Below are 12,545 nucleotides of genomic sequence, written 5' to 3'. Positions count from 1 at the left end.
ACTCACCAAGTGCCGCGCGGGGCCTACTGGTACTTTTGTGCTCAACGCGTCTATCCGGTCACTTGCCCGTTGGCTAGTGGCCTCTGTGACGACGAACCTTTGAATTTAAACCACCTGCCTGGTTGCTCCAGGTGGGCCCCTGCTTCCCTGAAAAGGAGAAGCCCCCCAGACCTTGCTGGTCTGCCTCGAAGCGAATATTCGATTCGTGCATGGGTTGCATTTGCCAAGGCCTGTTGACTCCAATCCGGAAGCCGACGCCGCCAACAGCGAGATCCTTCGTGAGACAGTCCGTATCCAGCTCCTGGTCATCATCGACACCTCCTGGTCCACATGGCTGCAGAGTCAAACTTCACGACATCACCTGATTGCTTCACGACATCGCCTGTTTCCTTCCTGGTTCCTTCCTGGTCACTGGCTAGTGGCCCAGACTCTGTCCCCTCTGCTTTCAGGTAGTCTTCATCCTCGATCCACCCTTGGATCCAACCGTACACTTCTCTCCTGGTCACCTGCAGCATCTTTTTACAAGTCTCCATAGGATTCAGCGTGGAAACCCGATACAACTTGACACCTATGCACCCGGCTCCTGTGGGTGAGGTAATGCGGGCACTCTGGTGCTCCTGTGGGTATTGACTATCCTAGTGTCCTAGTTTTCAGTAGCTTTCTCCTAGTTCATCCGGAAGTGTCCTAAATCAACTAGTTTCTAACTCTTACGTTCCCATTGTATCCCTATGGTAACTCGCATGTGTGTATAGACACTGCACATGCATCCCGTGGGCCTCCTGCTTCCTAACTCTCGTTAGCTCAGTGGAGCCCCAGTGATTCCCTAGGCCCTAGGCCTATTCTCTGTTCGTGACGTGGTACTTATACCACTATTTTAGTATATGGTTTACAACGCCCCTAGGGCTCAATTGTATTTTGTGCAACTTATTGTATGATAATTGAGTAACTTGTTATGTGCTTTGTCCTCTGACCTTATAAAGAGTTCAGAGGGGTTGTGTTAGTAATAAAAACATATATATTTTATATATAACCGGTGTGGTGTCCTTTCATTTGGTATTCCAGGGGTTACATATGGTAAAACAGCTGGCTTCACATGCTCTCTGAAGTTTTAGCCTAAGACTGCTTTGTCCATGCTACCACTAGGATAGCTGGTCTATAAGGTTGACTTTACAACCATCACCATTAGGGTTGTTTGGACTGGTGCAAGGTGCTCACTAGAATAGTGAACATCATATACCAGGCCAACTTCTCACATTGGTGTGCAGTGGTTGGGATAAGAGCTTGCTGTTGTTTTACCAATTGTAATCTTAAAATATCATTTGAAAGATCACATTAGGTACCTATAGGTACATATAACAAGACTTATAATACTTAAGTTCTACTGAACTTAGTTGTTGTAGAGTAAAGGGCTTAGCACACCCTGACTACAACTCCTAGAGAGGTTTAGTAGGAAACACTTAGTGTAGGTAGGTGCACACACCACACCACACTAGATTATGTGCATTCCCTGGAGAGCCTAGTGTGACTCTCCCTGTGGGAAGTGACCCTGCCAGGGCACCTTCAAGATATGATACCCTAACCTTCCATGAGTTGAGGCACTTGTGCACATCTAGGAGGTTAAAACAGGCTTCCAACCCTACCCTCAAGCACCTGATAGAGCTCATGGAAGGATATGATGCTCAGAAAGCCTCTAACCCAGGCCCCTCAGGGAATGCAGATGAGGGACTACCCTCAGCAGAAGATGCCACTGACCCTACTATCAGATGATGAGAAAGAGGTGAAGGCAGTAGATTCTGGGGAGGAAGTAGACAGGCAGGTCCAAGTTAGGAGACTTAGCCAGGCTAACCTAAGCCTACATGGGACTGATGATGGGCTAGCCCCATACAGGCCTCTAAGTGGACTTAAAAGAGGTATACGAGGGGAAGATCCCACTCTAGGGAATCTCTCTACTCTAATGCTTCAAGAGGCTCTAATGCTCCTGCTCAGAGGGGAATTACTTCTCCTCACAAAAGAGAGCATCAGGCAAGTATGAAGGAAGTCAATCTGAGGATTGAGAGGGAAGAACTTGCCCTTGCCAAAGAGCAAAAGTTAAGTGGATTAGATTCCACCGGTAGCAGCAATATCCCTAAGGATAAAGATAGGTCCTATGATACTAGAAACCTAAGCAAGATTGTCCCACCCTACAAAGTTGGGGATGACATCAACAAGTGGATTACTGCTTTGGAGAGGGCTTGCAAAGTACAGCAGGTACCCCAAAGTCAGTGGGCAGCAATCTTATGGCTCTCCTTTTCAGAAAAAGGCAGAGATAAGCTCCTCACAGTTAGTGATGAGGATGCTAACAACTACACAGTCCTGAAGAGTGCTCTGATTGATGGGTTTGGCTTAACCACTGAGCAATATAGGTTGTTGTTCAGGGATACCCAGAAGACACAGACTCAGGACTGGACTGATTTTGTAGATTGTGCTACTAAGGCTCTGGAGGGCTGGTTATTGGGCAGCAAAGTACAGGACTATACAGGATTGTATAATTTCATTATGAGGGAGCAGATCCTTAATAATTGTCAGAACCAGCTTCTACATCAACACCTGGTGGGCTCTGATCTGACCTCTCCCCAAGAATTGGGTAAGAAGGCAGACAAATGGGTCAGAACCAGGGTTAGGCCTAAAAATCAGGGTGGTGACCAAAAGAACGATAATACAAAGCCTCAAGAGAAAGGTGGGGATAAATCTAAGGACAAATCCACTACAGGGCCCCAAAATTCCTCTGAGGGGGGTGGGTCCCAAACTCCTTCCTCTACCATTAAGAAACCTTATTTCCATGTCTGTAAACAGCCTGGCCATTGGAAAACTGACAGCAGTTGCCCAAAAGCCAACAATAAGGAAAATGTTCCTCCAAGTACTACTCCAAAACCTTCTGTTACTATTAGTAGTAATCCCCCAGGGGGTGGGAGTGCCCCCAAAAATGTGGCTGGGTTTACTTGGAGAACTCAGGTGGCCTAACCAGGTCCCCTACCATAGCTACTCTTGTCTGTGAGAATGGAATGGGGTTTGCCAACTTCACTGCTTGTCCCAAGCCCCTCATCAATGGTCAGAAAGTTGAAGCCTATAGAGACACAGGGGCTAGCATCACTATGGTGACTGAGAGTCTAGCCCCCTCAGGACAACTTTTACCTGAGTACACATACCAGGTGGTCAATATTGATGGAGTGCAGAAAGATCATCCCATGGCAGTAGTAAATCTCAGCTGGGGAGGTGTCACTGGCCCAAAGAGAGTGGCAGTGTCTACAAACTTACCTGTAGATTGTCTACTGGGAAATGATTTAGAGATCTCAGACTGGGCTGAGATAGAACAAGAAACCCATTCCAAAATGGTAGGACTTCCTGAAAAGGTTAGTGGGGCTGTGATAGCCACAGCCCCAGCTCAAGATTTCCTCCCTGAAAAGGTTGGTAGGGCTGTGATGGTCTCAGCCCAATCTCAAGCAGACTCCTTCCCTGAACAGGTTGACAGGGCTGTGATGGTCACAGCCCACAAGCAAACAGAGTTCCCTCCTGAAAAGGTTGGTAGGGCTTTGATGGTCACAGCCCAAACTCAAACAGATTTTTGTGTTGTGAAGCCTGAAACTATGGATCACTCCACACAGACAGAGGGTATTGGGGAGGAAGAAAAGTCTCCCCCAACCAGACATTAGGTGAGAGTCCGCCACCTCAGGGAACTGACCCTACCCCTTGTGAAGGAACTGCCCCAGAGGTAGTCAGGCCTGGCCTGGCAGAGCCCCTGATGTCAGTGGACCCTTCCAAGGTGGGACCCAGTCTGGAGCAGGTAACCTGGCCCCTCTCTACCCTGCCTCAGTCAGCCCAGGCCTGAAGAGGTCAGGGAGGCCAGTGGACCCCAGAGGGCCCCCTGTCCACAGGAACCCCCCCATCAGCAGATTAGGGGCACCAAAGCTAGCAGCCCTAGAAAGGTGAAAATTCCAAAAACTCCTGAGGGATCTCCCTTACTCTTAGTTAGAAACCTTCCTCAGATAGACTCTGTTGGGCACAGCCAAACCTGGGACCTAGTGGCGCCAAACCTGACCTGTCCCTCCAGTAAGCCAACAAAAGGGACCCAGCCTCCAGCTATAGGTAGCCAGAGGTTGACCCTGAGAGCACAGTGCAACTTAGTCATGGAAATAAAGGCGTACATGGTGGAGAGTGATTGGAGGAAGTTGAGCCCTACATTAGTGGAGCCTCACTTCAGTACTCCATCCCGACACCAGCCTCTTACTTTGCTAAAACACACTACAGGTAGAGATTCCCTGTGGTGGAGACCCCCTGATACTCCTAGGGTGAGGGATTGCTTAGTGGACCATGAGACCGGGGATAACCATGCCAGTGCAGGTACCTCCTTATATGCCCACTCAGATAATATAGGCTTACCTGGTCAAGGATAGCCTAATCTCCTTTCGTTTGGGGGGGGGGGGTTGTGTAGGAGGATGGATATCTGACTATGGTTACCCCCAACTTTTTGCCTAGTGTTTAGCTGGTTTTCGACTTACTTGGCCTGGGATCCTGCTGATCAGGGCCCCAGGCTATCTGCTCTCACTGTAAAATGGACTCCATGTACTTTAGGTACAAACCTAATTGGATATTAGGTCACCCTTGTGAGGCCCTGTATAGTGTACCATAGGTGCATCCAAGGCCTACCAGGGCCGGCTGCATATATTATGCCACCCCTGGCTGGCCATCCAAATTGGCACAACTGGCTGATCACTCAGCTGGGGCAAGGTCTTGTAATCACCCCTTGCTTAGATATAGTATTCCTATATCTAACCTTATATATGGACACATATGCACCTATAAGTCACTCCTATGGCAGGCCTTAACAATCCTGAAGGCAGAGTGCTTGGTTTTATGTGAGATGAGGCTCTAGCATGAGCTGAGCCTGTCTGCAGCTTTCGGAACCATCTCCTTATAGCTGTTCTATGATATAGCCATACCATATACTCTTAAGTGCATTATAATCCTCGCGGTTAAATGCTAACTTTGGTTTGGCTTTATCAAAACATGTCGTGTAAGGTGTCATACGCTTTGGAAAACTACCCCCTCGCCAATTTTGGCGACGGGGGTAGCATTCCACCCTTCTAGAGGGAGAAGACATGTTGTTCCTGTTAATCCCGGTTAAAGTTAACCAGAGCCTCAGCATCACAAAATGGATGCTGCTGCCACAGACACAAGTCTGACCTCCTGCTGCTGGGAGTCCTTCCAGCAAGGGAGGCTTGGACAATAGATTTCCTGCCTTGGGAGCTGCTAGCACCACCCCAGACAGGCCTTAGTGTATTGGGGCAGGGAGGGCTGAATGCTGAATGAAATGAGACACAGCCTGGGGCACACAAGTGCTCCATGCATAGTCCGGTTCAAACCAGTTGCTGGGGCACTCCAGCCCCAGCTCTGGCGCGAAACTGGAAGAAGGGAAAGGGGTCTAACCACCCCCTTCCCTGGTCCCACCCATAGGAGGGACCTAGCAGGTAATCCAGCCCCTTTGATTGGTATAAAGGTAGGAGCTGAGTCAAGAGACTTTAGATTCATCCTGAACTGAAACTTGAAACGAAACTCTGGACCTTCGATATTCTATTGCAACTAGAAGATTGAAGAATCTCCCTTGTGGTCAAGGAGTGACCACCCTGTGCAAACAGGCACCATCCAGCGATCTTCAGTTTGCTTTCGTGGGACAGTCCATATACAGCTCCTGGTCATTGTCGACGCCTCCTGGTCCACGTGGCTGCAGAGTCAAGCTTCACGACATCACCTGATTGCTTCACGACATCGCCTGGTTCCTTCCTGGTTCCTTCCTGGTCAATGGCTAGTGACCCAGACTCTGTCCCCTCTGCTTTCAGGTACTCTTCATCCTCGATCCGCCCTTGGATCCAACCGGACACTTCTCTCCTGGTCACCTGTAGCATCTTTTTACAGGTCTCCATAGGATTCAGCGACGAAACCCGACACAACTTGACACCTATGCACCCGGCTCCTGTGGGTGAGGTAACGCGGGCACTCCGGTGCTCCTGTGGGTATTGACTATCCTAGTATCCTAGTTTTCAGTAGCTTTCTCCTAGTTCATCCGGAAGTGTCCTAAATCAACTAGTTTCTAACTCTTACGTTCCCATTGTATCCCTATGGTTACTCGCGTGTGTGTATAGACACTGCACACGCATCCCGTGGGCCTCCTGCTTCCTAACTCTCGTTAGCTCAGTGTAGCCCCAGCGATTTTCTAGGCCCTAGGCCTATTCTCTGTTCGTGACGTGGTACTTATACCACTATTTTAGAATATGGTTTACAACACCCCTAGGGCTCAACTGTATTTTGTGCAACTTATTGTATGATAATTGAGTAACTTGTTATGTGCTTTGTCCTCTGACCTCATAAAGAGTTCATAGGGGTTGTGTTAATAATAAAAACATCTATATTTTATATATAACCGGTGTGGTGTTCTTTCATTTGGTATTCAAGGGATTACATATGGTAAAACAGCTGGCTTCACATGCTCTCTGAAGTTTTAGCCTAAGACTGCTTTGTCCATGCTACCACTAGGATAGCTGGTCTATAAGGTTGACTTTATAACCATCACCATAAGGGTTGTCTGGACTGGTGCAAGGTGCTCACTAGAATAGTGAACATCATATACCAGGCCAACTTCTCACACTGATGTTAGTGTGCAGGGGTGGCATCTAAGTAGATACCGCAACGTCATCCCGGCGATCACAACGCCGAAGACGAATGCGCAGTCGACCAATGGCATTTACCGACGCACAGGGGTACTTCTGAGAAAAAATTTGCCGGATCCAGTTTGATGCCTGGGGGCAATTCTAAGGTAAAGAATCTATAACTAATAGTCTCTTTCAGATATTCTAAGTTTAACTTGTATATAGGTCACTACATAAATAAGCTAATTGTTATCACAACAATTTATCTACAATTGCTTAACTATTAAATTATTAAAATTAAAAAAAATATATAAAACAAATTAGCTTAAAGTACAGCAACACTTGAAAGGCTGAGTTTAATAAATACAACTTAAATCTAGATATATACATATATACCTTCCAAGTACTTATGCATTGTTACATTTATTACTTTACTCCTCATTCAGCATCTCCAATGCGCTACCCTATATCTCACCCTATGCCTCTTAGTATATCCTCTACATATATACCTTCCATGTACTTATGTGTATTTATATTTTCTTTATTTCTAATTCAGCATCTCTAATGCACTCCCCTATATCTCACCCCATACCTCCCTCAATATATCCTCTACCTCCACTCTCCGACTGTTCCCAAATATCATTCTACTACTGCCTCCAATGCACTATCCTATTTCTCACCCTAATCCTCTCTCAATATATCCTCTACCTCCAGTCTCTGACTCATCCCAAAACCTATTCTACTAATATGATCCCCATAATAACCCTTTCTAGACTCTTCCTTCCTCTACTGCTCCTTGCATCATATCAAACCATTTTTACTTGTCAGATCTCCCAAACAAGCCTTTCTAAACCCTTCACTCATGTTTCCCTCCTTGACTCATCCGATACCTCATCTCACTCCCTAATCTACTTCTAGAGGCTCTTCCCCCTACACCTCTCCTTTACTCATACCAAACCTACTGCTATGATCTCCAAATAAACACTTGAGAGACCCTTCCCCCTTTTGTCCCTCCACTATCCTTTTCAATTCAACTAATAGACACACACCACCGCTCAAATTAATTTCATATTTCCCTATACTAATTCACCACTAATCCGTTTTAGCGTACTACACAGCAAAAAGCGCCTTGACTCCTAGTCAGGGGTAGTATGCTGTATGCGCTATATAAATGCGATCAAACATAAAATTACTTTCAGAATTGGGTTGGGCTGATTCTACGTTCAAGTCTTTCCAGGCTACTTTCCAGACATAACCTTTGTTTAGAGTGATGCCCCTGACCTCAAGGCAATCTCTAGCCCTGATTACCCTTAATAGAAGCAAAGAGTTGTGAAATTACTACAGCTGGTTGTCATTAGCCACTCTCAAGCAATTAGGGGAAAGACAAAACCCTGGCCACATCCAAGGAGTGACTTTTACCTTGAACGACAGACTCTGCCCCACTTTTCAAAAACAAACTGAAAAGTATTTCTCAGCCAAAGTAGTGAAAAACAAAACCACCTTCGATCACACACTGTGGTCAAATCACTACCACTCACTTACCAAGCAGGAAAATACAATGATCCTGGATTACAAATATACATAGAAGTTATCTACGTCTAATGCCTGCAAAGCTTAACTACCAATTAATCTCCGCTTAATGGTTATTGCAAACCATGGTTTATCAGAAAACAAAAATCGATGACTTTTATCTAAATGGAAACATTAAAAAAGAAAGCAGGAAAAGTAGAGCCACACCTAAAATAATGCAAAGGTTCCCGACTTTTTTAATGATAAGCTGTAAAGGTTTCTTTGTGCACGGAAAATAAAATGAGCTGACGCCTAACTGTGGAGAACTTGCGAGTGTTCGAAAGCGCGCGACCTAAACATTAACCGTAATCGCACAGGTGAGTGAAAAGGAATTGAAAGACTGGTAGATAAGCTAATTGGCCTTCGGTTAACATAGTTTCACCAGACATTTCCTTGTGTGGAATCTGCTTAATAATTACTGCGCGCTGACCTCTGTACCGAAGAGTTTCCTTCTTCGTTGCGTCCAGTATTCTGTACGCCAGAGCACACAACGGGACACCCCAGTAGCACGCGCGTGGCACCGGAAGAACGTGCCCAGGGGCAGCTGTGCGACGTTTGCTTCCCGCCTTCAGGAAACCTCAAAGGTACGTGGAAATACTAGAAATATATTGCAATCTCAGACGCCTTTAAGGGATATATTAAGGCCCAGACTGGCCGTCTCGGGCATCAAGTGTTTTCCTGGTGGGCTATAAGGGTGGTGGTCTGTTTCACTGCTGGTGGGGACGGTTTTGTCCCTGGGGGTAGGCTGGCAGCAGGGCTTCGGTGCTGTACAAACAATGCAAAAAAAAAACAATGGTTTTAAAGCGTGCCAGTCTCACCTCGCTCTCTTCAAAACCGTTTGTTTTTGCATTTGAATGGTTCCCGTGCTCTGCAGTCATCACGAGCATCAGGGACCTACAGAGCTTTAGTTAAGGCGGTGAGGGGTCTGCTGCTGCTTGGCAGGGGGGGGGGGGAGTGAAAGAGCGCGCGTGTGTGTGTGCGTATGTGTGTATAGTCAATATTTCTTTACTAAAAAGAATGTTTCATTATAAAGTACATAAACAACACAGGACAAATAAGTCCAGATTTGTAAAGCGCAACTTATCACTCTAAGTGTATCCAGACGCTTGAGGTCGTCAGGGAGATTAAGTGGGCTATTTGCCTAGAGTCACATGATTCCTGAGCTGAGCTGCCACCATGGATCAAACCATGAGCCCCGCACTCCGTAGTCACCCGCTCTGGCCACTGCACCACATCTCTCCCTGATATGATAAAAAATGTTCAACATTCATTGCAGCGTACTTTTTTAAATATAATATGACGTGATGCATTTCACTGTAGTATATTACAATATACTATTAAATTTAATGACAATTATTAAGTGATTGTAATATTTTTTTTAGTTTAATTATTTTGGTTGAAGTTTTAGAGAAAAGAACATTAGTAATAACAGCAATATAATATCAATATTAAATAACAAACAGTTGATAAACAAAATAATGAAATAATTTAGAGAATTGAAACGAGCAATACCAGTCATTAAATATATACTTATGTTTTATGATAATAAACGTGAAAGGGAGGAAAGAAGAAGAGAAAGAGAGAAATTGATTTTTTAAAATAATAATTTGTATAGTAACTAAGATATAGATGTGTGAGTAGAAACATATGAAATGAAAGGTAGCCACAGTAAATCAGATTTAATTTTCTGAGACAATAAGAAGGAAGAAACAGTGGCGATTCTATGTTCATCACAAATAAAATTCCACCATGTCGATATAGATCATTTAGAGGTATCTTTCCAACAAGAGAGAATCACTTTAAAAGCAGGAGCAATTAAAAGATCAAGTAATATAGGTTTGGAGAAACAATGTCAAAATCTGGTGAAGCAGTTCAGAGGAAAACATTTTGCGATGATAATGAATTACTACATTGAAATAATTCTAAACATTTAGCCCAAATAGATTCCCAGAATTTCAACACATTAGAACAATAATATAATATGTGCATTAAAGTCCCTGTGAAGGAAGAACAAGGATAAAAGAGAGAGGGTGGGAGAAAACTTGGATATACATTCAGGAGTAATGAGAGCTCTGTTATAAATAAAGCATAAATATTGTGTAATACGAGCGGCTTTGGATGTTTTAAATAATTTAAGCCAAAATTTATTCCAATCAGGGGTAGTAAGTGAAATGGATAAATCAACCTTCCACATTAGCTCAATAGGTGTTTGGGATCTTTCAGGGATGGGTGATAGAAACATCTTGTAGAGAAATACAGCCTTGGGTACAGAGTCTTGGGAGATGTTGTATAACAGTTTAAGGGTAGTGAGTGGTAGAATGCTTGAGGGAAAGTTATTAGTTGTTAAGTAGGACTGCAAAGTGGACAATATTAAAAAAATATTCATGGAAAAACAAACGTGGTAAATTATAATCTATTTGCAATTGAGAAAAGGGAATAACAGAGTTATTCTGGACAGGCTGATAAATAAACATAATACCCTTCTCCTCGCAGTGTTTATAATAGAATGACTTGTGCCGAAAAGTGATACATTTGTTATACCAAATGGAGGAGGCTAAGAAACATTGACGTGAGTCAAAACCTGCAGAAAATACATTGTGTAATAATTGCTGGGAGTATTTCAGTATAGGATTATTTGATATAAAGGTGCAGTTAGACATATAAATTATATTTTCAAATAAAAATTCCTTTAACAAAGCGAGCTGCAATAAAATCCATTGTGGTATGGAAGTATTGTGGAATTTGTGGATTAGAGCAAAAAATTGTCTAATTAAAAATGGAGAGTGATATCATTTAAAATCAGGAAAACTGACATCACCCTGGTTCTTGGGACGTTTGAGTTTAGTCAAAGCAATACAAGAACGTTTATTATTCCATAGAAATTTAGTTCATAAATTCATAGTGAATTAATTTGAGAGAAATAAGAAATGGGAATCTTAAAAGATAACATAGACAATGTATAAAGGTGTGGAACAATCATCATCTTTATATTATCTAACCTTCCCCACCAGGATAAGTGGAGAGGAGACCATGAAGTAAGTAATTTGTTGAGTGTGATTGTTAATGCATTAAACGTACAACTGATTGAGTTGGAAGCCAAAGAGGAAAACCAAATTCCAAGGTATTTTATTTTGGTGGGGCACCAAGTAAAATTAGTATTGGCAAACATATATTGGTAACATGAAGGATTTAAGGGTAATATTTCAGTTTTGGAGAAGTTAAGTTTATATCTAGAAATATTAGACTATAAATTAATTTCGTGTAAAAAGGGAGATAAGGAGGAAAGGGGATTGGACATATAAACTGATATATCATCAGCCTAGGCCAACAGTTTAGTTTCAGTGGAATAATGTACAAAACCTGAGATGAGAGGGTTAACTCGAGGAAAGGTTCTAAACATAAAACAAATAGCCGAGGGGAAAGAGGACAATCCTGTTGAGTACCTCTATGTAGCTGAAAATATTGGGGAAAATTATTATTAACAAAAATATTAGCACGTGGAGCTGAGTATAATAATTTTATAAATGAATGACATTAGGGCCAAAACCATACCACCGAAGAGTAGTAAACATAAATTGCCAGTTAATACTATCAAAGGCCTTTTCGACATCAAGAGACAATGCAGCTAGAGGAGATTGATGTTTTTTACTAAAAGCAATGACATTATAAAACATTCTAGCATTATCAGTAGCCAGGCTGCCCTTAAGAAAACCAGATTGATCGGTGTTGACCAATAACGGGACAATAATCTCAAGAAAAGAAACGAGGATATTGGGAAATATTTTGCAATCATAATTAATTAATGAAATAGGACGATCATTTTTGACAAAAGGAGGGGTCTTTATCAGGTTTGGAAATAAGAACAATCAAGGCTTCTAGAAAGGAACCAGTGGCCTTGGACTCTACAAGAAAAGAGTTGAAAAGTTCAAATAGTTTAGGGACAAACATGGAGGAGAAAGCGGCAACAAATTAAACAGAAAGGCCATCAGGACAGGAGCCTTGGCTTTTTTTAAGGATCTGATGGCATCCATTATTTCCTGGTGAGTAATCTCAAGTTCTAATAAATTACATTTATCAGGTAAAGATGGGGGATTAGGTAGGCCACTAAAAAATCTGTGCATATTTTGTTCTGAGGGATTAGTGTTGTCAGAGCACAATAACTGGTAATATTCTTGAAAAGTGATAGAAATATCTACATTAGAAGATACAATTTTGTTGGTACGTTTTATTTAGAGTGGAAACAATATTTTTATGTTCAGATTAGATTTTTTTTACAATTGGCCAACATCTTGCCTG

General features: G+C 43.1%; 1 protein-coding gene and 1 long non-coding RNA gene across 3 annotated transcripts in view; one reads left to right on the top strand and one right to left on the bottom strand.

Moving 5' to 3' along the window:
* The window catches only part of LOC144798615 (uncharacterized), a 181,126-nt gene that overhangs the window by 22,925 nt on the left and 145,656 nt on the right, over positions 1-12,545 (bottom strand). The gene's annotated exons all lie outside the window — the stretch shown is intronic.
* The window catches only part of SLC7A9 (solute carrier family 7 member 9), an 824,809-nt gene continuing 820,862 nt past the window's right edge, over positions 8,599-12,545 (top strand). Inside the window, exon 1 of one of the 2 annotated variants that reach the window (XM_078669571.1) lies at positions 8,599-8,833. The gene's annotated coding sequence lies outside the window, so the exon portion shown is untranslated. The remainder of the gene's footprint in view (positions 8,834-12,545) is intronic. The other variant, XM_078669572.1, reaches the window with a different exon arrangement.

This window comes from Lissotriton helveticus, chromosome 12 (genome assembly GCF_964261635.1).
Source record: "Lissotriton helveticus chromosome 12, aLisHel1.1, whole genome shotgun sequence".
Lineage (NCBI taxonomy): Eukaryota > Metazoa > Chordata > Amphibia > Caudata > Salamandridae > Lissotriton > Lissotriton helveticus.
This window is presented reverse-complemented; position numbering and strand designations above follow the sequence as displayed.